Below are 6,884 nucleotides of genomic sequence, written 5' to 3' on the forward strand. Positions count from 1 at the left end.
TTTTGCCCTTTTACCCTGGTTACTTCTGGTATCTGCCACAGCCACCATGTTGCCTCTCAGCTATATTGCATTGACTTGGAGCCAACATATTATGGACTGAAACCTCCATGAATTGTGAGTTAAATAAGCCTTTTCTTCCCTGATTCTGGAGGTCAAGTATTTGTCTCAGCAATGAGAAAAAGGAACAAAGTATATCTTATCCTCTGTGCTCCATGTATTTTTTTAGCTATTGACAGAAATGTTTCATCTATGCCTCTGTGCCTTTGGGAATCATCTGATAATTCCACTGGAAAGAGAATAGAAGACACTTTAAAAATGCCAAACATGTGTAAGCTTATTCCTTATTCTACTCCTCATTTACTGTTAAAATTTCTTGTGTTACCATCATCAAAGCATCATCAGACTAGAAGTTGCTTCTAGCAGTTCAACATTTCAAAGTAATTTAGTTCTCTTGGTCCATGATGATTGTCCTTGTCAAACAAGAGTAACCTAGTCAAGATCATAGCTTCACCTAGACTAAGACACTTGAACAGGCCTGAGGTAGTTATAGTATTCCAGAGTTTAATTCTGCCCAGTGTCTGAAAACTGAAAAGCTTATTTTTAAAAAGTCACAGAGTTTAAGATTAGGAAAAAATATGGTAATAGGCCACAAACTCTATTTCCCTAAAGTTCAGATAGCAATTTTCACAAATTACATTGATTAACTTCATTCATGGATAATCAATCAAATAGTTAAATCTCAAATATTATGAAGTTTTTCTTAAAACTGTAAAGAAAATTTATTTTGAAAAATATCAATGGTGACTGATTATTGTAAATGTTTCAAAGTTAGCAGAAAAGCAATATTCATTTCAGTGGAGGACAAAACTACACATTAGGTCCTGGGAAGGTTAAAGAATGATGATCTTCAGAATACAATGGACCACATGACTGTAAACTAAAAATCTGGTGGATAATTCATGAGCCATCAGGTGCCATGGGGAGAAGATGAGTATAGGAAATTGTCTCATAATAGAAATAAATGAAGTGAGTACAAGAACTTTGATAAAGAGATACCATTGATTGGGTGAGGCAAGACAGAATGCATCGATAGGGTGGCTGGGATAATTGGAGAAGCAGAATTTCCTATAAAGATAGAAGAAAAGAAATAGAATGTACCAGAAAATGTGTAAAATCACTCTTTGTCACCGTTTCATCAGAGCAGCAGATGATAAAGAGATAATGAAGCAAAAAAAAAAAACTCACAAGTTCTGTTGGAAAAATTATTGGTGAATGTCAAGAATCTACTAATGGTTTTTTAGACTCTTTTCCCAAGAGTCAATGTCTAGATATAAATTATTAGTTAATCAACTATATCAAAAAGGCAGAAAAAAGTAATCTTTCACTCAATAGAATGGTGATGGAAAGGTAAAGATAAACTCATTTGTTCAATATATATGTGTTAATGCCTTGGCACTTTGGAAAAATGTCTGTACTTTGCTCATATTTAGAGATTTTTGCCTGAGGCTGAGATTAAGGACAACAAGCTAATTAATCTTGCAGAAGAAATTCCAAGACAGTCTAATGTTGAGAAAGTGGCACGGTCACTGTTGAAGGCTTTTAGACACATTTATGTTGAAAATCAAGAGTAAATAGCCAAACAGAGTGATTTAAAACCTTGTGAGTTTGGCCAGAAAGAAAACTTCAGTAAAGCTGTGGTTTGTGAGATACAGCAGAGGAGAACCTAGTCCTTAGAGTGATAAGAACAGTAGAAAGTTTGGCCAGAGAACATCACAAGAAATTGAAGAACTCTAACCTTTGCAACCTCGGGGATGCAGAGATAGAATAATTTTCTGAGAAGACAGCACCAGTTCACCATTTTCCAAAATGGTGGCAATTTAGAGAGTTTGCTCCTCTGGAGGTTGAGAGTCCTCAGTGATCCCGGCACTTAACCCCTAAAGGTAAGAGAGAAGGAAGACTGGTGATTGCTCCATTTGGCACAAGTGCTTGGTACCATCCACACATTGCTAATTTCAGGTACATGCAGAATACAAGCACTGTAAGGTCAGGAAGACTTTCATCCAGATTTCAGAAGAAGATGTGGGAGGCCAGGCAGTGTAATCCTCCAAGGGCAGTTGTGAAGTGAGTGTGAAGCCAAAGGTGGAATGGAGGCCCCAGAAGGTTGGAGAAGCTAAGAATATGAATGCTCTAAGGAGAGCTGCAAGAATGAGAAAAGCTGAGAGAGCTACAATCATCAGCAGTGACACAGGGACGGAGCCACCCAGACCCTGTGAAGTTCACATCTTGCCACAGAAAGCTTTAGATGCTGAAATCACTTCTGAGATTAAGGCAAACTCCTAGCTGCAAGCTCTGTGCAAACAAAAAGCTAAACATGTACAATACACTTCAAATGCTTTCAATGAACATTTCCACTTCAAATAGAAGGATAATAAAGAATGGGACCAAAGCAAGTCCAAATCCATCAAGACCATAATTTGCATAACACTAATAAACCTAAGAGTAAAGTATTCATTACCAACAAAAAGTCAACAATCATAGACAACTTTGTATTAAGAATGTATTTTATGTCTCATCTTCTCCTCTCCTCATATTATACCCAGGACAAGTGGCAATCCTTAATCTTTTTCTGTAACTTACCCTTCATTTACTAAATCATTCTGACCTCCTGGCTCTTGCCCAGTTTCAACTTTCTTATTTTAGCATTTTTAAATAGTGTTTCCATTACTATCATTGTCACTTTGCCCAGAATCACTATGATAATATGCTTTGTTATTTTCTCCGAGACACTGCAATTTTGGAGAATTAATAATAGTCCTTAATGCTATTCATCAAGTTTTTATAGATTTTGGCCACCCTGAGTCATGCTCAGATTGTATCTCCTAAGCCCTTGTGACTAGGAGGTATCATGTGATTGACATTAACTAATGAATTTTGAGCAGAAATATTTGATATCCTCTTCAGTAAGTTGCTGGCTTGAAGCCCTCCAAAGTTCCATCTTCCTTTTAGCAAAGTGACCTTGTATGGCTTTGGAGTTAGCTACTTGGACACCTTGAGCTCTAGAGAAACTCCAATAAACCAAGCCACCAGCTGACCTGTCCTATATTTACAATATGGATAAAAAAATGAAAGTTGGTTCTTTAGTCAGGCATGATGGTACACTCCTGTAATCCCAGAACTTGGAAGGCTGAAGCAGGCAGATTGTTGCAAGTTCGAGACCAGCCTGAGCTACAAAGTGAGCCAAGGCCAGTCTGAACTGCATAGTGAGACTGTCTCAAAAAGATAAAAAAAAAGAAATAAAAAAGAAAGTTGGTCTTTAAACTAATAAGATTAGAGTACAGGCTATAAATATAGCAGAACCTGGACTAAACTACATGAGAAGAATTATGCATTATGAAACTGAAACAGTATAATCACCCCGCCCTCTCAGGTAAGCTCTGTGAAGTACATTCAATAAGTGGCCGTTTGTCATTTGTGTTTCTGCTTTTCCCTTAGTTTTTGGTACAACTTTGATAAAACTCAGAGTTTTCTGATTGTCTTCCACTAAAACACTAGTCTTCTGTTAGAAATTAAAAATATCATTTTCAAATCCATTGCAACATGTCTTCTTTCCTTTTCCTCAAACTAGCTCACTTTGAGCAGTCTGCAAGAATTGCAGACAGGAGGCAGCTCCTCGTCCTTACTGCAGTACTGAAAGCATTTGCTTCAGAAAGGAAGAGGAAGCGCTTTAGGATGGTGTTAGTTTTTGTAGGTACCCTGTCATGTAACTTTATGAACATGGGACTTATCAAAATTTAATGCAAAAATCAATTGCCTATAATTCAGTTTTAAGCCCAAGCCCAAATCCTCTCCCCCAAAAAACAAAGAAAATCCTTGAGATGGCATATACTTTTCTAAGAAGGTGTTTCAACAAGGAAACCAAACTCAGCTGTCTTTCAATATCTCCTTCTAAGTCTGTGAACTCAAAATCTTGAGGTACTCTGGGTATGTCTATTGGGTTCAGCAGAATTGCTGTGTTTCAGATTTGCAGTTTTATCATTTTCCCCCTCACAGCTTTTCATCTGAGCTCTAATGTTTGACAGTTTCATTTCTATAACTCATTAAATATTCAATGATTCATAATAATAATTTTCCATGTAATTCCATTGTTCACATTCTGGCATCAACTTCCTGTACTAAATAGCAAAAGTATAAATACCCACTTGAAATGAGAACATTTCAGTTTTCATTTTCATTGCATTAATATTGTCAAAAGGAGCTCCTTGTAAAAGATTTCCAAATATTACTGAGACTGCCTCACTATTATCACTCTTCACAAATGGGGATTATGAAACAAAAAGCCAGGAAGGCAGGAAAAATTCAACCAATATCACACTAACTGGAGAGGAAGCTAAGAGAGTGTGAAATCAAAGAATAATCAATTTCCTAACGGAATCAGGTGCCGCTGCATGTCATTGCAGATTATCTCAAGGGCATGACAAAGGCAGAAAAACTGCAAAAGTTTGAGCAAGAGGTTTCTAAGGTAGCAAGTCTGGATTTTTCCACAGGAGAAAATTTCTGTCTTGCACCTAACACTTACAATCCATTTTTAGATATTGACAGAATTATGCTACTAGACAAAAAACAAAAGAGTAATTTCAATTTATTTTCAGCAGTGCTTAGTGCATAAGGACATCATCTATAAAATAGTGTCTCATGTGACACATCCATGTGAAAGGCAGTTTATTATCAAGTCCCACTCAAACACTTAAATCCTTTGATAAGTTTTTTTCTGAACTGTATTTCAGTCTCATTTTCATTGCCTTTCGTGAGGCTCAGCATCTGTGGTCAACCACTGTATAGTATTCATGCCAGTACCTTGTATTTTCTTGTTTGTTCTGTCTTGGAATGACAAACTGCCTAGTGAATCAAGTGTCTTATGTTCCTACCTAAGCAGTAATGCATCATGGAGAGAAGTCCCAGCAGAACAAATGGGCTCAGCTGAACATCCAAGCTCAAAGGTTGCACATGAAAAGCTCAGGATGTTGCATCCGTGCTGAACAAATGTTTTAGTTTCTCATTATTCTTAAAGTGCATGCCAAAATCCCAGCACATGAATCTTGCTTCCACTTACACCACTAGCTTCACCTCAGCTCCCCTAAAACCTTTCCTCTCCAACCCTTCACACTGACTCAATCGCTTCTATAGTAACAGTCATTCATTTGTCTGGGGTTGAATTTTCTCAAAACACTTCAACCAGTTTGCTCTTCTTATCATCATGGAAAATCTATGAAACTTTACACTGATAAAAAAGCCGAAAATAACACACTATCTAAAATTCCACACTAATCTGTCCTGGTTAGAAAGCTGAGGAATTCTTTTCAGAATCCAAAGAGTTAAGAAATTATGGTTTAATAAAAGTAGAAACATTCTCAGATATGACAAATAATATCTGATAAAAATAGGAAATCTGTACATTTAATAACATTTGAGAAGAAAAACACCATTGTGAAGAGAATATACTGGTAGCTAAGTTTGATTTCTTGGGTGTCTTAATCTCACAAGCTGCAACTATATTTTCAGGCCTTTAAAACAATATGTCTTAAATTCTGTTAAAATTTTCCATAGCCATATTTTATTTTAAGTAACTGACTTAACCCACGATGTTAGGTATTGCATCCAGAGCCTGTCACATGCTAGATAAGCACTCTACTGCCTTACCACTGAGCTACACACCAGTCCATAACTGACATTTAAACTCACTTTATAAGCATAGACTCATCTCGTATGTGTGTGAATATATGTACATATTTTTATATACAGATATGTAGATATATAGATATCACAAGATAAAAGTTTTTGAAGACAGGGTCTTGCTATGTAGCTCACTATGTAGCATAGGCTGGCCTCAAACTCACAGTGATCCTCCAGTCACTACCTCCAAGTACTGGGATTACAGACTATGGCTGGCACAGAGAAACAATATTATTGGTGAATATTTGAACAAAGTAAAAAAAGATTTACCATTATCATATCTAGTTGTTCAAGACTAACATTAGAAGTGTACATTTCTGTGTTCCTTTCTTACCCCTAATTGAAATTTACTTGTTCACCACCTGTCTTAGATACTCTCTCCTTACTGAGACAAAATGAACAACATCCACAAGTTAAGGAAAGATCTATTTAACTCACAATTTTTAGCAGTTTTAGTACATCATCGGTTGCCTACAAAGCATGGTGGCTTGGCAGAGGGACATCATACAGAGGAACACTTCATGCTACCCATAAGGTAGCAAAAGCAACAAGGGAAGACTACAGGTACTTCTGTCCTTTATATTTTATCCAGTATAGTTATGGCAGGTAGCACTCACACCCTTGATTTTAGTGTCCTTAAACCTCGAGTTGGCCATGAATCAATACCAGCATCACACATTCTAGCTCCAGCTTCCTCTGAGAAAGCCCCACCTATGACACCATAAAGCTTTGGGGGGACATCTAGGCACAAGCCGTAACATTCCACTCCTGGCTCCCTGAAGACTCATGCATATCCCTGTATGGAAAAGGCATTTTGTCCATCTCCAAAAGTTACCAAAGTCCTAACAGTTTCAGCATTGCTTAAATGTGTAAATCCAATGTCTCCTATGAGATTTAAGGAAAACTGTTAGCTGCAAGCTCCTATACCAATGAAAAAGAAATTTAAACACTTACAACACTCAATGGCACAACATAGACATTTCCATTTCAAAGTCTCAAACAGGATTATAACAAGAAATAGGAACAAAGAAAGACCACAAGGACAAACATTAAATCCCAAACTTTCACCTCCAGCATCCCCAGAAATTGTTGGCAAGTTGTGAAATGGGTTGGACGGCTCCACCCCTCTGGCACTTTTAGAGATTGTAGCTCCC

The sequence above is a fragment of the Cavia porcellus genome, unplaced genomic scaffold (genome assembly GCF_034190915.1).
Source record: "Cavia porcellus strain 051 isolate PalLab524CR breed Dunkin Hartley unplaced genomic scaffold, mCavPor4.1 scaffold_13, whole genome shotgun sequence".
Lineage (NCBI taxonomy): Eukaryota > Metazoa > Chordata > Mammalia > Rodentia > Caviidae > Cavia > Cavia porcellus.